General features: G+C 36.2%; 1 protein-coding gene across 6 annotated transcripts in view; it reads right to left on the bottom strand.

The window, feature by feature from the left end:
* Ralyl (RALY RNA binding protein like) overlaps nucleotides 1-19,164 on the bottom strand; it is a 683,194-nt gene that overhangs the window by 620,515 nt on the left and 43,515 nt on the right. The window lies entirely within an intron of this gene.

Below are 19,164 nucleotides of genomic sequence, written 5' to 3'. Positions count from 1 at the left end.
TTTTAATAATATGTGAATTTTTAACAATATGTGAATTTCTATTTGATTGCCATACTATTAAAATCATTTAATGCTTGAAATATGTTTTCCTAGAGTAAAAAAAAATTATCATAACTTTCTATGACTTTTTGATGTTACCTCTGATATTTAATGAAGCATTATTAAACAGTAATTTAAAAGAAAATTCAAATTATAAACTCTGTACAATATATTTGTAAAAGTGTAAGCTCTTATTCATTTTTATTACCAACTATTTTAAATTTTGATACTTTTTATTGTTGACAACATATCAATATATATTAAAAAACTTTTATGTAATGCAGAAAAAATATTTACTCGACTTTTTCCATTTTAAGACATTTTGCTTCCTCAGCTCATTTGTTGTTTTATTATTGTATTGGCTGTTAAAAATAGAATTGTAGATGTAAAATTAAAGTTTTACTGCTCTTCTCAGAAATGATTTCACAAACATATAATTTCATAGTTTAGAGATGAAGGAATAACTGTGCCACTGATTTAGTGCCACTGATTTATCTTACAGAAAATTTCACCAAGAGGCATAATGATTTATTCTCCTGAATGTTGACCTCACATAGGTTACTAATGAATACTTAAACACTTTTGTTTTATTTCTTTTGTGAAAGAAAAATCCAACTGTGTAGCCCAGGCATCCCTTTAACTTGGCAAACATCTGCCTCTGCCTCTCCACTATTGGAATTAACCCTGGGTCTTGTTATTTATATAAATTATTGCACAATTGCATCTGTAAAATTTATACTTATTAATGGACATCAGAGAGCTGCATCCTGCTACATGGAGTGACTTCTCATGGGGTAAGTAAAGATTTCAAGTCATTTTTTGATATGGTTTGCCACTTTTCAGGTTATTTTCTTCTAATTCCTTATGCTAGGGAGGTGAAATAAGATTCTGTTTTTTTTTAATATATTTTTATTCCATTTTATATTGACCTGCTTTGGTGTTGTCTGCACAGCTTTTTATAACTTCCTCTTTTTTTTCTATCACAGTGGAAAACTACTTTGGTTTAAAAATATAATCTCTCAATGACTATGAAATGAACTAATATATAAAAATGGAAACATGAGCACAAAGTGACATTTTTTTCTTTCTTCTTTGATAATCAAGCTGGATAATTTATGTTTGTATTATATCAAGCTAATTTTAAAAGACTCAGTCCCCGAAGCTGAATTTGTTGATTATGTCTTCTTTATATTCTATAACTCAAAAGGAAAATGTAAAACTTCCCATAAAATAAAACTGCTGCTTCTTTATATTCTCATTTTGAAAGCATATAAATATGAGCCTGAGTTATGTAGAGATTTCTAGACAATGTTCAAGATGATTGATTTGCATCTCAGAATATCCAGTGGCATCAGGATAAGAGGAGAAGGGAATAAGAGAAAGTGTGTTTTCCCAGCTGCAGCAACACAATGTAGATGTACAACCAGGAGGGTTTGGTTAGAGAATACAAGATGACTAAGGGTTATACATGAGTGAACTACATTACTAACAAAGGAAGGAGATTTAGATCATTACTGTTATCTCTTGTGAAAATAATGTTAGAACAATCATCAATGATGTATGATTCTGACAAAGGATGACTCTTGGGTGAATTAAAATGTGTATATCAGGTGTTCTCCAAAGGGAAAACCATGGAATTGTTTCCCTATCAAAAGGTGATTTGGCCCAGCCTTCATATAGTTGATGAACAGGAGTATTACTGACTAATCTTTACTTCTAATTACCCCCTTGAGATTCCTAAACCATTATTCAAGCTGTAAGCCCAAGCTTGGCCAGCTTCTTTATGTGCATCCTAAAGAGGCATTAGTGACAGCCTAAAATGCTCGACAAAACCTAGTCAGATATTTTGTATCCAGCTTATAAATTGGTAACCTTCCTATTTCTTCCTTTTAGATCCAAAAAGGATTCCATCCCCAGAGATAATGAAGAAATAACACTGGTATACAAGACTTACATATAACAGCACCTTCTATAAGGATTTTAACTCATTAGTTCAGTAAACTTTAGCATATGGTTGTTTTTAATTATGAAATATCTTTTCAACTGACAAAAGACTTTTATTAAATATATCATTTGGTATAATAGAGGAGGACCATTTTTATATGGATACTACTTTTTTAATTTAAAAATTTTATTAAACCTTTGATAATTTTATACAATATATTTTGATCATATCTACCTTCCCTTTGTTCCCCCTAAATCCTTCAAGATCCACCCACCCACCTCCCAACTTCTACTTTTGTCCTCTTTTTTGCTTTTCTCCTTTTCATTAATTGTTATTGTTACATGTAGCTATACATGGGTGTCATTTGTAAGAGTTGCAGTTAAATGCAATGCAAGGGTCACTTGGGTACCATTTTTGATGTTATTTGCCTTAAAGAAAGTCTGACAGGCTGTTTTTAGTGTTATTCCTGTCTAAATAGCAGAACTGTGAACAGATGGTGAGCTGGTTCACTTTGATTAGACATGTCTGGGTTATTACACTTGAAGAGGTACTTTATTAAAGGCTCTTGAAAAATAATAAAATAAATTCTTGCTAGAATAGAATTTGAAATAACTAACAATAAACCACATATTTATTGAAAAATTCACTAATAATTGAAGTCTACATTCTATTATATATACATAATTCACCACATATAGGCCATCTTACCTTTTTAATACAAATTATATCATTAAATCTTTGCAAAAATTTCAAGAACAGATTTCAAATAGATCTAATACTGCCTATGGAGCATTGACATTTCCATAAGAACAATTCAGTGGCATCATATGTGTGTTGCTATTAGTCATATGTACATCCAAACAAAGAACATGTAAATATTGAAACAGACTTAGAGCATCAGAAAAAAAAAAAAAAAAAAAAAAAAAAACAGCAAAGAGAACTCTCACAGCCAGGTGAACTCGAGGTACATGTGCAACACCAGAGAGCAGTGACATTGATTACTCTAATGAGGATAATGTGGAAAATCTTGTGCTCTCTATAGCCATGTCCACACAAACTCTTTGAACACTTCCTCAAAGACACATGCAACATCATGCATTTCGAAAGACACTATGTTGAATGAAATAAGCTAAGCTATGCGCAGAGACACAAATACTCACATGCAGAATCTTAACAAACTAGTCTCTGAGGAATAGGAGGTAGAATGATGGTTGTCAAAGGCTGGGGACATAGGGAAGGGGGCTGGAGAGGCTAGGCACCAGGCAAGAGGTTACAGTGAGTAGAAGAAACAAACTCTGTAGCACAGTAGAGTGACTACATGTAATGTATTGTTATTTCTAAACAACTGAACAGAAGATTTTGAAATTTTCACTACAAAGAAAGGACAAATGCGTATGGATATGCTAATGATGCTGACTTTGTCATCACAAAATGCACATATTAATTAAAGTATCACATCTTAGCCCATAACTGTATAAGGAGTAAGTGGTTTTTGTTATTTGATATAATATAAAAAGAAAAATAAATTGTCCTTTGTTGTCTCTTCTCATAGAGGACCATCACTCTTTTTAACAGTCTTACATAACTGTAAGATATGCCTTTACAGACTTTACAAACAGTGGATCTGAGGCAAGATTGTCCATGTTCATGCAGACAGTAAGGAAGGAAGCTAATATGTGGACAAGGCCAGAGTCACTCCAGAGGCGACTTGTTACTATGATACTTTCTGAGACAACAGATATGCAATGACAATTACAAAATAATAATAGTAGATAATCTATCTTTTTGCTTTAAAGAGGGGTCAGTTCTACTGAATGGTGTTGAAAAGGATCCATGCAAGCCTCCTATTCTCAAAGTATTTAGCACATGCCCTGTCTGGAGCATGGCAGGAGGTTCAGGTCCTTCGCAGTGACTTTCCATCATTCAGATCTTCACACAGAAGCCTGGCTCAGCTTCCGGATGCTACAACCTCCAAGTATGCCATGTCACTTGCCTGCGGGAACTTGGCTTCTGCCACACTGACCTTCTGTTAGTTTCCAGCTGTGCTGAAGTCTTCTTCTTCCTGTGTTTCAAGATAAGGTCTTCTTTCTTTTCTTGTAACACTTATCTTGATCAAGATTTATGGTTTTACTCAACAACACTTCTCAGAAATTTTCATCTACCATGTGTTTCTCTTAGCAGCATGGAAGTTTCTTAAAGGAAAAGACCATGATTTCTCTTATCTGATATAACTACCTGTGTTCAGATCTGAGCACAGTACCAGAGAGAGAGACAAAGTACATGTTGATTTGATTTTTTTAAAAAAAGGAATAAAGAAAGGAAGACAGTAGATCAGAGGAGCACAGAGGAAAGGAAGCTCAGTGGAAGGAAGCAAGAAAGAGCTCATTTCTCAGGTCTGCTCTGTTGCTCTCCTTTGGATTGTTGAATGTCTGGTTAGAGTACCATGTCCTTGCCACCTTACCCAGGCACATGGGCTTTATCCTGCCACTGTCAAATGTAAAATGAACAAATATGAGCTTCTCTTCAGAGGAGCTGTTCTCTGCAGGGACCCTGTCACCCCTTCCATTTAGCATCCAGTTTAGGCTTCTGAGTCCCAACACATGAGGATGTTTCTAAGGGCTTGATTTCTACAGGTTCTTTCTCAGGGAACTCTTTATATTTGCTTTCAGGACTGCACTCTCCCTTTTTCAATTAGGATTCGTCCCAAGCTGTGCTTTAATTATTAAAAAGTTCTTCTTTGTAGTGAGAGTGAATTGTTTGCTTCATAACTCTTTTTCATTGATCTTGATTCTGTATTCCAGAGCAGTTTAAACCATATCCCTACCCACTCTATGTTCTTTCCAATTATTTAAACATGGTACCATGCAGACATGAAGGACCTTGAGCCTATCTTCCTTCAGGTTAAATATTTTCTTTAATATTAATAAATGCTCTGATGAAAATATGTCACCCACAGCTATTTAAGCAGCTTGAAGTGATGAGTCATTTTTATTTGTTCAACCAGCTGATGACAAGAACAATAAGAACAGCAATGGAAGATGTGAAGTTTTGTTTTTTTTTTTTTTCAGTAGGAAATTTAAACCATTTAAGGGTCTCTTCTTTGCAGCCTTTTCTTAATCAAGGTCCACAAGCAGAATTTATCTTATATTTAGCCCACCAGTAAAAGAAATCCAAATTCCACCATATTAATTACACTCCAGTAAGACTGTCATTATCTCAGGCTATCCTACCAGATCAGGTGTTACTGTTGGCAATCACTATTGCCTCCTTTTTGTTGTGAGAAACTTCTCAATGGGGTGTTTTTTGCTGTTGTTGTTTTTTGTTTTGTTTTATTTGTGTGTGTGTGTGTGTGTGTGTGTGTGTGTGTGTGTGTGTGTGCGCGCGCGCGCGCGCTTGATAGCATATATGGCTAGCAGAAACTCAACTGGTCTTTCAAAGCTGGCTTTCGTAGAGAACACTTGAACCAGTGTTCCCACTAGAGCAAAGGTTAGACTGTAAAAAGACAGGTCAAGTTAAAGTCACACAGCCCTTCAGGACAGAGTGGGGAAATTTGTTGACAGTTCCTTGAAAAAAAAAAAAAAAAAAAAAGCTCAGTTGTGGAACTTATCCTCTCCAAGGTCTGTTCTCCCAAGCAATTCCACATTCCCATGGGGTTTAAGTACAAAAGTCAAAATGTGAATTTGAACACACCTTACATCTCAGATCATTTGCAGGTCTCCATGGGTCTCAAGGACTAACAAGAACTCACATTCAGATATAACTGAAAGAGTTTTCATAAGCCCAACTCCACCCCATTGTCCTTTAATGGATGTGGTGATCAGAGACAAGCCACAGCACCTCAGCTGTATCTCAATTTATGATTTACCCTAGAGAGAGAGACAAGTAGAGAGGGAGGTGATGGGGACAAGAAAAGAGAGAAAAACAAATAAAATGATTATTTCTGTCTGAAGTGGGTATGTTTTGAGGTAACTGGATGAGTAACAAAGACAACTAAGACCTAGAAATGGGGTATCCCCCTAACAAAACAACAGTTTCATCAGCCACGAGACTGCATAGGTTAGAGGAAGGCTGTGGAAAATGGTTTAGGAAAGCCTAATGGTGAGTTGGGAAGGGAGGACAAAGTGGTACCTATGTGCTGAATGTTGTATTCCCATCAGTTTACACTTAACTACCGGAACATGCACAGAAAAAGACCTCCCAAACAGAAGACCACAACATTACACTTGAGAAAACGTAATAACAGAAATAAGACACTGTAGAAACATTTGGAAAAACCTCCTCCATATAGATTTCAGTCCTGGCCAATGGGAACACACTAGGAAATCTGCAGGTGTCCAGCTCACTGTCATCTCATCATTCTCCAACAGTCATAAAGAACTTAAAGAGACTTCAGTGCCTTGCCCTTAAATTTGAATGTCACCAAGATTATCAGATATGATGTGAAGCCTCCAATGTGAAAAATAGAGACCAGGAAAAAAAGAAAGAAAAGAAAAGAACCCAAAGGAAGAAGAGATCATGAAAAGAGACAAGAAAATCCCATAGAAACATTAGCAGGCTTTTTGACAATGCACTCCACCATAAAGTATGGTAGAAGTGTTATGGGGAAAGCTACATTCCTCAGGTGATGTGCAGACATTCCTGTATACATATGTAGTTTCAGGTGTAGAGAAATATTTAAGACAATATAGTGTGCACCTATTACAACAATAGATATATTCAGAATGGCAGTGTACTTATGTTGTTTTAACATATGCAGGTAAGTACCAAAATAAACACTAAAAATTCCCACTTATCATAAAAATAGAGAAATTAGCATTTGCTTCTGCTATAAGCTTAATAATAATTCATTTTAAGATATGAACATTTATCTTTTGCTTTAAATATAAAATGCTGCTTTTTTGATAGTGTATTTTTATTTGAACTTCTTTATTCTATCATTGTGTATTTGTATGTGTGTGTGTGTGTGTGTGTGTGTGTGTGCCCATGCATGTGGAGACCAAAAGTCATTGTCATATGTCTTCTTCTGTTCCCTCCACATTATGTATTGAGAGCGGATCTCTCACTGAACCCAAGCCTTTTGATTCCACAAGCCTGGCTGCCTAGCAAACCTCAGGAATCCCCATGTTTCTGCCTCCCCTGCACTGGGATTATTGGCATGCATAGCAAGTACTTTACTGACTGAGATCTCTCATCAGGCCCTGCCATACCCATTTCATTGCTCCCTATTAAAAAAGAAATCTGTAACTAAGCTGGAAAATCTTCTAATATTACTAATTTCAAAAGTCCTGAAAATCCCCTGTTCAAGTTTGTCTTCCTTGAGAACATCTTCATCTATGAGACCAAATCAGAAAGTGCCTTCTCTTCCCTTAGAAATGTAGTTTTACCTTTTTATTATTTATGTGGTTATGAACTCACATCATCACATTGTGACATTTGTTCCTTAGTCCTAGAGAATTAACTTTGCTGTTACTAAGACTCTTCTCTGTACTGTTATTTCTTAGAAACATTGTTGTACTTATTGGCACTCAATCAATACCAGTTATCAGAATTGATTTTAGGAAAGAGGCCAAGTCTCTTAACACCCTGGATCTCAAGAAGTCCGGAGAGCAAAATCAGCAAATCCTGATTGACACTAATTACAATTCTACAAGGAGCATAACTTAGACTATGGAAGTTTATATCCTTTATAAAATACTACCTGAAACATTTTTTTACAGAATCCAAATTTCACTTCACTTAAATGTTAACACATAATAATCAATCAAAATATAATCATTATCAAATTTTTTTCATTTTATTCTTTATTTTTGGTTTTTCGAGACAGGGTTTCTCTGTGTAGCTTTGCGCCTTTCCTGGAACTCACTTGGTAGCCCAGGCTGGCCTTGAACTCACAGAGATCCTCCTGCCTCTGCCTCCCGAGTGCTGGGATTAAAGGCGTGCGCCACCACCGCCCGGCTCATTATCAAATTTTATGCCTTTAGAATTTACTTGAGATGACATACAAGGCAGATTTTTCCTATTATTTATTTATCTCATTTCTGCTTCATCAAACATAGAAATTTCATCTGTCTAGAAAATATTAACAAATCCTAATAGATCATGTTTGAATATTTAGCCACCAGCACAAATAATGCACCAGTGATCAATGAAAACACCAGCTTTCTATTTTTGCTTTGTCATATTTATAATGAAAAACTATTTTGAGAAAAATAATTGCTACATGAGTCTCAGCATGAATATAGGAAGTGGCAAGCTGAAGGATTTGGAGGAACTTGTTACCATTGTGAGACCTCAGTTACTTCATCTGCACAAGGGGAATGATGCTAACCATTGACTATTAATGCCACTAGTTCTTGATGAGTTGGCCCATGTAAAAGGCAGTGATCTCCCAGTCCTATAAGAAATTTAATGGGGCCAGGTATTCATATAATAGTGCAAATAGTTTAGGTCCTCATAAAATTAGAAAATGATCAAATTTTCTAATTAGATATAATTCATAAAGAACTTAATTATTTTCATCAACATAATGAAGCATTAGTAAGAATATGTTCTGTTCTTTCTCAATAAAATGTCTTAATTTCATCAGAAAACATCTTAATTTTAAAGGAAATGTTATTTACAGCTACTAACTATAGCACTTAGTAGAAGGTTCTCAACATTCCTAATGCTACAAGCATTTAATATAGTTCCTCATGATATGGTGACTCCCAACCATAAAATTATTTTCATTACTACTTCATAACTGCAATTTTGATACTGTTATGAATCATAATGCAAATATCTGTTTTCCAATGGTCTTAGGAGACCCTTGTGGAGGGGGTCACCACCCACATGTTGAGAACAGCTGAAGTATGGAATGGTCAGATCATAAGAAGCCCCAAAGGCCTGATTGTGTGGTCTCATGCCAGTTTAAAAACAGTGTACATCAGCTCCTGTAAGATAGAAGGTTGCTGCCTGTTATAGGTAGTGTGGAGTCGATTATGTAATTTAAGATGCCTTTAGTACCCTGAAGCCTAAGGATACCGCACAGGAGGGCCTCTGAGCCATACCAATAGTGGGAAGCAAGTTACATGCTACAGACGGTCAGAGAATTTAACAGATTTGCCATCTGTCAATAATATAGTCAGCAGCTGCCACTATGGCCTGTGCTTTCTCCTTGTCATCTCAGTCATAGCTCTCTCCACCCATATTCATTGAGTTGACCATGTGTTTTCCTGAGAGTGTAAGTCACTATCACAGTTAAGCAGAGAACATTATCTGGGCTTCTGGGGTCATATTTGCCATCATGAAAGTTTTGAAAACAAAGTCTGTCCTCAAGAAAGTTTTAGTCCTTGGAAGAAAACCTAAAATATAAAGTTCATATACATTATATATTAACAGCCGGAATACTTAGATCAAAGTACTTCCACCAGTGACAAACAGCAATCAACCTCTGGCTGTTCCCACAAAGATGCTTTATATGTTTCTCCAATTTTTCATTTATAGATGAATGTAATAGTGTATGAAAAAATATGTAGCATACTCCTGGTTGTAGACCATTATAGGCTTTTGAACGATAAATCACTCATTTTAGTAAAATACATTGCTCACTAAATTTTATGCAAGCAATCTCAGATGAGCATCATGGGTATAATGAATGGCTCTTTATAGGGACACATGTTATAAGTTATTTTTCTGTTCTAATTTATTTTAGAAGAAACTATTCTTTTTGGATTTATTTCAGATTGCCATTTTTTCACTCTTGTTTCATATCAGCCAGTTTTAATTTTCCAGTTTGAAATATTCTTTTCATATGCAAATGATTGTTTAACATTTATTTAATGTCACATTTCTCCTCCTTAGGGAGAAATATTTTGGAAGTATCATCAGATTAAAAATAGACTATTCTATTTGTTTTCTTTTCCTACCAACCTGGTTCAGATGTTGCCTAAATCTTCTCAGTCCTTTGAGGTTTCCTTGGGATTTTCCTCACCACCATGTAAATGATCTACCCCAAAATCAAATCTGAACAATGTGATTGTCATTGTCAAGAAGACCTTGACTTTGGTCTAAAGAAGTGCACTTTTAAAAATTAACAGCTAGCATGGTCGAGTGGTCAAACCATGTGGTTCTGTGAATCTCTTTTCTTTCTCTATTTTCCCAAACCATTGTTTCCCCTTCCTTCACCTCTGAAGCCTTCTCCTCTGACCTCTTCTTTCAGAAGCAGCACCTTGTAATACCTGACCATCTGCTTCTGCTTGCCTCCAAGAATGTTTCTCTCAAATACCTTGTATCTGACTGTTCTTAGTACCAGGCTCTGCCTTCCTTGTTTGCTAGTATCTCCACATGTTCCCAGCACAGGCCATGGAATTGGATCAGCAAATTTCCCACAGGCAAAATTTCCCATTTAGAAGTACTTTGATGTGTACAATATTTTGTCTCCTAGTGTACTGGCTGGTTTTGTGTGTTAACTTGACACAAGCTAGAATCATTAAAGAGGAAGGAGCCTCAGCTGTGGAAATGACTCCAACGAGATCCAGCTGTAAGGCATTTTCTCAATTAGTGATCAACAGGGGAGGGCCCAGCCATTGTGAGTGGTGCCATCCTTGGGATAGTAGGTCCCATATTCTACAAGAAAGCAAGCTGAGCAAGCCAGGGGAAGCAAGCAAGTAAGCAGCACCCTTCCATGGCCTTTGCATCAACTCTTGTCTCTAGGATTTTGCCATGTTTGATTTCCTGTCCTGACTTCCTTCAGGAATAAACAGAAATGTGGAAGTATAAACCAAATAAACCTTTTCCTCTCTAACTTGCTTTTTGGTCATGGTGTTTCCTCACAGCAATAGAAACCCTAACTAAGACACCTATTTTTTCTGTAGCCCTGGTTATAAGCAGTTTTATTTGCTCTCCTTATTAATATCTAGGCAGCCATTGTCAGATAGTTTACCATCTCAGAGGCAAGGAAATTGTACACTAATTAGGTACAAATTAAATACATTACACCATGCCATATTGTTTAAGGTCAATAAACTTTTATTTAAATATATGTGATCTCTCATCCTTTTGACATATTTCATCTGTTTTTGAAGCCTGAAATAATATTTGTTTCCAGCCTTGTCGTTTGCACTTTTACCAAATTACTTGTACTATTTTGTTGCAGGAAAATGATGTCACTTCACTGACAGCGTGGAAATATTGACTAGAAGCAAACTGAGTGGCAGCAAGAGTCCTTGTTTCTGCTCTGGCATTCATGTCGTGATGAGGGGAAATGTATTCTTATGGGCTCCTCCAACATCTCTCTCCTTTTAAATCAAGCCCTAGAGTCCTGTGGTTCTTGCAATGAAAACTGTAGCTGAGTCATACGAGCAAGGAAGGGCTGCTACTACACAGAAGTAAAGACAACTATGATGAGCAGAAATCTCACCCATCTCAAACAAATACCACTGAAAGGAAATCAACCAACCCAAAGAGCTGCGTTTGAGCCACCCAACCAAAACTGTGCATGTAGATTCCGAATAACTCTTCCTTCAGTGAAGAAACTCATTTTTACATGATTCCTGAACATAACAGGACACACTTTCATAATGACCTGTGACACAGGAGCGGTGGATCACACCTACAGTTCCAGCATTTCAAGGTTAAGGAAGGGATATTACCACAAATTTGAGAACAGCTTGAGCCACGGTAGATTTCAGACCTTCCAAGGGGGAGATAGTAAACTCCTGTCTCAAACAAACAAACCCTAGTGATTTTTGTATAGGTTTTTCTCTACTGCACTGAACTACTTTATAATTGGACAATTATAAAATATATTTAAAAAAATTAAGCCAGGTGGTAGTGGTGCACACCTTTGATCCCAGCACTCAGGAGGCAGAAGCTAGTGGATCTTGTGAGTTTGAGGCCAGCCTGGTCTACAGAGGTAGTTCTAGGACAGCCAGAGCTACACAGAGAAACCCTGTCTCAACTCTCCCCTGCCAAATTACTCACACACACCTGAAAAATGACAAGTATCAGCACCAGCTTCTTCATCCTTTCAAAACTCTTTATAGTTTCTTTGTAAACAAATATGTAAAATTACATATTATACACAATATATTGTATTATTAAGGTTGATAAAATTGGGCCTGGGGAGATTGCTCAGTAGTTGAGAGATTTTCCAGCCATGCAGGAAGTCCTGAATTTGGGGCCCCAGAATCCACACTATGGTCAGGTAAGCTTGGTAGCTCACCTTTAATTCCAGCTCAAAACACAGGGGGAGGGCATCCCAAGAGCAAGCTGGCTATAGACACCAGCCATCTGTGGGCATTTGGTTTAACTGAGAGATCCTGATTCAAGATATAAAGTGGAACAGCAATGAAGGATGCTTCCTGCCTCTGTATGCCGATGCAGACACATGTACACACACCATACATACATGGCCACATACAAGCAAACATATACATACATACATACACACATACACAAGACACAATGCTAGATGTTATAAAATTAAGCTAACTATTCTCATAATAAACAAGTAAAAACATTCAAAAAGACAGTTGTACCTAGAATCATTTGGTGGCCGCTAAGAAATTGTTCAGATAATATCTGGCTCTTACACCAATTGAACTTTATCCTCTCTGAATTTATAATTCATTATTTAATTAAATATACTGTCAATTATCAGTTGCTATGGTAAAAAATAATCATCATTGACAAAGTTTACTAATAATGCTCAAGTTTTTGTTTCTGCATTTCTCTAATGATTTATATAACATTTATATCAAAGTCTTGAAAAACATTCTGACATTTTCTTCTGGTCATCATAACTTCAAGTTGTCTTCCAATGATAACGTAAACTATTTTAGTATAAATTTTATCATAAACTTCAGAGAATAAGCTCCAGCTCAGGATGAAAGGCATCTGTCTGCCTGATGGATGACCTTTTACAGGAATCACAAGTGGCCATTTGTTGTGTAACAGGACAAAAGGGCAAATTTCAAAGCCTTGTGCTTTCTGGAAGAGAAGCGGGGAACAGACACAAACCAGGTCAATTGGCTGACTTCATCTGCACTATATTCAACTGGATAATCTGTATTTCCACAAGTCCTTAAAATGAAAAGGAAACATCAGTACACTCATCTAAAAGTAACTTTTCCATTATAGCTAAGTAAAATTTAAATTGTGGAAAGCAAAAAAGGAACCTTGACTAGGAATTTCATAAAATATTCAAAACAAGAAAAAGCAAGAGAAATCACTAAGAACAAAACAAGATTCTGCTATCTCTAAACTCGTGAATTCTTTAAAGTCTTTTTAAAAAATTCAATTGTATGTCATCTTAGAAAATTGATGTTGAGGTGTTTCAAATTGAAATGGTGGAAAGAAAGGACAGAATATTCTAATGAAGGCAAATCATTCAACAATGGTAATGCTTTTCAGGGACAATAACTGAGACCTGAAAATACTGTCTGTCCCTAACATGTCTGAGACTTACAGGACTCACTTTACGACTTATATTATTATAGATGTCAGACTTAGATGCTAGAAGATTTAATTGTAAAACCAGAAAAGATAAGAGCCCCAACTCAAAACCTGGACAGTTGTGGTTACAAAAGCCTGGAATCCCAAGAGCTAGGAGGGTGAGGCAAAGAGATTACTGGTTCAATGACAGCCTGGATTACATTGTGAGACTCTATTTCAAAAACTGGTTAAGCAAATAAGCAAATGTATAAACAGTAGTCAACGTTCCCAGCACTACCCGGCTGTGTTAGTTAGGAAGGGTGGCTTTAACCTAATTCTGGTACAATCATGACAGTCAAGCAGTTAATCCCCACAGCATTTGAATACTGGCCTCATGTGCTGAAGGTTCCAGGTTGAAGATGCCTTGAAGGATGGTACATTTTCCAAATGAAGACTGTGCATTAGCTTACCAGACAGATTAGATAAGGAATAGAGAAAAGGATTTTTAATCGAACTCTTAGAAAAATAAGATTCCCATTTTTTAGATGACTCAAAAGACAAATGAGCAAATGCAACAGCCTGCCAAAGCTAAGAAATGGCTGGGCTGAGAGGATAATTAGCAATGACCAGTCTCTTGAGAGTGTATGAGCAATTTAGCTGTGGATTTTTTCCAAATATCACTAATGCACTGAAAATTAGGGAGTTATCTGGCTTTCTTTTATGATATCTCCTTTTATAATTTATTTTGTAGAGTGGTACAAAATGATAAGCAGTAAAAGAGCTGTGAACAGAGAATAAAGAAAGGCTAGGAGATGAAGTTGTCGGCAGACAGAGCAGATGCTGCAAGGGCAGCCGCAGCCCATGGGCAACAGCAGCTGAAGCACCAAAAAAGAAGAAGAAAAACAAACTAATTCACAATAGTTCCCAGAAAGTGACTGAAAGAGATCTGAAACATCTCATGATCAAAGATTTTATCAGTCATGTTAAAATAGATAAAAGACAGAAGGAAATGAAAACCACTGGGAAATGATTGCCTTACTCTATGACACCCCACTCCCATTCAGTGCAATGATGTTAATCCATAAACCCAGGCTCTTGAATGGCAGAACTAAAGGGACTTCATACACAATGAGGATGACCAAGTCCAAGAAAAGTTCAAGGGAAAGTGCAGGCAGTTTTGAGTGACATGGATGAGTTAGGTGATGATATGGTGACGATCAACAGCATTCCTTCTTCTCTATTGTTAGAAACCTACAAGTGCATTCCTAGTTCACACTGTCTGGTTCTCAAAGTAAAGTAGTCCTTTGAGTTCAAAGTTGGGCTCACTCCTTTACACCAAAGCCCTGCCTCACAGTAAAACATCTCCACAAATGCAGCCACCTTTTTACTATGAAAGTTTGATTTTTTTCTTGAATATGAAAATGCATCAAAAATAAATATTGAAATGATGAAAAGAAATAAATAACCTATACTTTACTAAGATATCTGTGTTAAGGCATTTTCCAATGTTCACAAACATTATTATATTACTTTTTAATGGCCCAATATGGTATTCAACTGTAACAGTTTATGCTTATAAACTGTTTATGCAGTAGTAATATAATCATTTCTATATCATAGTATTAACTGCTTTCTTTCTAATGAGACATAAAGTTGAGACTTTCTAATGAGACTGTGGTTATCTTTTAGATACTGTCCAAAATGTCTTTGCTGAACAATATTTCTTTGAATTGTATGATTGCATCATAAAGGTACATGAAATTATGAATATACTATATTCTTCAATACATATATTTTCAAACCTTTTTATACCTACTACTAAGCTGTACTTGTAAAGATTATGCTAATTTATGTGCATGTAATAGAATATTCCATTGCCCAGTTCACTATCTCAGGGCAACATTGAATATTAACTTTTAAAAAATAGTTTTGACCACGTAGAAAAATGACATCTCGTTATCATGTTATTTGCATTTTATAGATCATCTAATATGAATACATTTGAATATTTTATTGCTCACATGAAATATTCATCTCTCACTTCATTTGAAAACCATTTTCACAATTTTCTTTCAGTATGTGTGTTATTTTCATGGTAGAACGCTTTTCAATTTTAAGGTAGTACATTTACCCTTTCTTTCTGTCTTTGGTATCTTTCACTGAAAATCTTTGCATATCACAAGCCACCAGATTTTGTATTGGGGCTCTTATCTTTTCTGGTATTACAATTAAATCTTCCAGCATCTAAGTCTGACATCTATACTAGCATAAGTCATGAAGCACTGAACTGGCTTTTCCTTTCCCCCAATAATGTCTTGCTTCTGTGGTGGCTAGTTTCTGAGTAACCTGCTCTTTCCCTGATGGACTGAACTGCCACCACTGTCAGACACTGAATGCTTTAGGTCCAGGTGTGTTATGACAGGTTACTTTCTGATGCACATCTTTCTCAGTTTATTGATGGACACTTCAGTTTTCTGAATAGGCAGAAGAGTCCCACTTGAGCTCTGAGTTCTTTGGGCTTCTTCTCGATCAGCAGACCTGCAGCTGGAGAGTTTGTTGATCTTAGAGACAAGCCAAATCCACAGAGATATTTGCAGATAAACCCAATCTACTGTGTTGGAAAGGAGAAGTCAGTGAATTTACTTTAGGGCATTGAACCAAAGCACTGCATTTAAAAAGGGACAAGGTCTTTTAGAATCTCTGCTGCCTCCACCTTCAGCCATGCTCCCAGTTGCCTTTCCATTCTTTCTGCTAGGTGACTCCTGTTCATGACACTCTATCTAATAATATCCTCCGTGACGATAGAGAAAAATAAATGACTTGTCTTCTAATACTGTAAACTCACCAATAATGCCCATGTAGCTGTGGAAATGTCAAGAACTTTTTGTATTAGTTGATTTGAATGAAATCCCCATATGATGTAAAAGTGGGCCTGGATTCTCCTCTACTTGGCTTCTTATAGCAGTGACTCTATAAGTTAGACTCTCCCCTATTATATTAGGATTCATAATCTTTTCTCAGACCCAGACAACCATTTCTTCTGTCACCCACCTAGCACATCCCTACCTTCCTATTTAGGCTTGACCACTTCAGTGAAGCCTTTTCTTGATGCCCCTGGGTGGAAACTGTGTGACCCCTTTGATGCCCAAGACACCACTGCAGCTATTGATGAACAGCCATCTTTTCTAGAGAATGTCTAGAAATGCTTGGACATCTTTCTATCACCAGCATCTTAACAAGCTCTAAACTACAAAGGCTTAAATGAATCCACAGAGAATGAACTTTGCAGTGTGGCACAGGATCTCCAAAGCATGGGCTTTGGAATCAGAGCGGCCTATGATGAAGTGCAACCTGAACAGCTTCATGGTGGCTTGGGTACCAACTTGTTCTCCACGAGACTCTGTTTCTATCTATATAAAATGACAATAAATCCTCAGGAATATTGTCAGAATGAAGAGAGAGAAATAAATCAACACACTGGAGTCAAGCAGGTGCTTGACAATTATAACTGCGGGCAGTGAGCAAAGTGAGTTTCCACAGTGGTCCCTACATGAGGATGGGATTTTGACAAAGGAAAGTGTTATTTCATCAGAATATTTAAGAGTAACCAGAAAACACAAAATGTGATAATATTTTTAAGACTTATGTAAATAAGCTTCAAACAATGACAGTTGCTTTTCACATTATCCATAGAAGCCACCAGAATTGTTTATATATTAGATTTTCAGATATGAGTGTCCTTTTTTTCTTGTTACTTTGTTTGTTGTTATTGTCTTTATTCAAATTAGATGACTATCTATCTCCATATTTTTCTGTAATATTTATTATAAAATCAATAGCTGCATACTCATGAATTTCAAAATATTTAACTAACTTATTCATCAAAATACAAATGTCCTTAATGAAATCAGATACCACAGAAAATGATATAAAATCAGGCTGGTGAGATTGTTCAGTCTGTAAATACTGGCAACTTGAGTTTGCTCCCCAGAACCCAGTGAAATGAGAAACCCAGCTCCTAAAAGTTGTTCTCTGATCACCACCTACATGCAGAGTTATGCATGAACTTTCATTCATACACAAACACACACACACAATATTAAAAAAATTAATTCATAAAAGAAAAGTGGTATAAATGATTACATTATTTAATTAGATATCAAGAATTTGAGCAAATTCTGTAATTAGGTGTCCTGTTCTCACTAATAGTGCTTAAACACCAAATCTATTATTTATGGATCATATTGTTTTATTTAGATGCATATAAATTATCTAAGCCACTTCAGAAAATAATTTTGACTACATAGCAAATAAAATTATGTGTACATATTGTTCAGGAAATTTTATTTCATTTGTATTTTGCTCGGGTTTTCCGCTTTATTCTGTGAATAGAATTGTACAGCTTCTTCTGTAAGACAGCAGTGTTGTACAGATACTTTGGTATAAATTTCCCCCTTTAGATTTACATATTGTAACTGACTCTCCAGGGCACCAGTGTTGAGAAGTGATGCAAACTGACAGGTACTGGTACCTTATCTCACTGGAAAGGGTTCTCCTACTTCTCTGCTGCTGAGTCAGGCCATAGACTTAATCCTCCTTCAGCCTTTCTGACTTCCTTCATGTGAAGGTGCAAGACACTATTGTTAAAGATTTTATTTGGGATTTCTTAGACTACAAACCTGTATAGAAATATATTTCCATGGTTAAAAGTTAATCAGTCTCAGCTATTCTGTTAGAACATCAAAAACCGAGGAAGACAGTAGGAAATAGTCCAAGATTCATTTGCATGAAACTTTTTTTCTACTTTTCTCCCTCTGAGATCCATTTTCTTTCTTGACTCCGAAGTCCTTCGTCATTCACCAACTACTCAGAATTTAAACTCGAGTCACCTTAACATTTAGTAGGAGATATGAACAGGTACATAAATAATTCTGATAGGAATGTAAAAATGGGGCTGTGAGTTAATATAGACTGCTCTTACAGTTAATGAGCCTCGAGACTCCAAATGGAATGTTAATATTCTGAAACAAATAGTTCCTAATTCTGTCCTGGGTGAAGCTGTATGAGAGCCTGGTTATTGTGACTATTATGTGTCTCTACTCTCTGAATGCAGATGTTGTTTGTTCTTATTTGTGCATTGCTATGCTCAAATCCTGCTCATTCTATTCCTTTATGCAGGCTTCCTCTGTCTTTCAAGGACCCAGCACCATTTCTGTACACTTTTAGCAAGACTTATAAAAGTATTCTTTTCAAGAACAGAGACTATGTTGCAGATCTTTATGACTATCAAATAAATTGGAAATAATCTTTGGTATATTCTGCTCCTTCAGTGGCTGACTATGAATGACTGGCCAGCAAAATAAATTCATGATGTCATGTATGAATAGAAGAATTAAAGAATGAATCAATTGCTAATGTGAAATTATAGAAATAACAGGGAACTATGGTGATGGTATAGAAATTCTTAGGTACATTGTGTGTGTGTGTGTGTGTGTGTGTGTGTGTGTGTGTGTGTTCACAAATCTATCAAATGTTCTCCCTTAGGAAAGAATGTAAAAAACTTCTCATTCTTATGAGGCAAGCTTGGATGAGTTCTTCCATGTAGCAGCTTAGATAATTTTCTTCTAAATATTGATAATCTTACTCCAGGTTGAATCAGTAGGGGTTTTCCAGGGCTAGCTTTTCTTTCTGAGGTAAATCTTACTCTTAAGCCTCAAACACTGCCTCAGTCCCATATGATGGAATCTTTGCTCTTCAGAGCCATT

This window comes from Peromyscus leucopus, chromosome 2, assembly GCF_004664715.2.
Source record: "Peromyscus leucopus breed LL Stock chromosome 2, UCI_PerLeu_2.1, whole genome shotgun sequence".
NCBI classification, from domain to species: Eukaryota; Metazoa; Chordata; class Mammalia; order Rodentia; family Cricetidae; genus Peromyscus; species Peromyscus leucopus.
The sequence above is the reverse complement of the archived record's forward strand: the minus strand, read 5'-3'. Positions and strand labels throughout refer to the sequence as shown.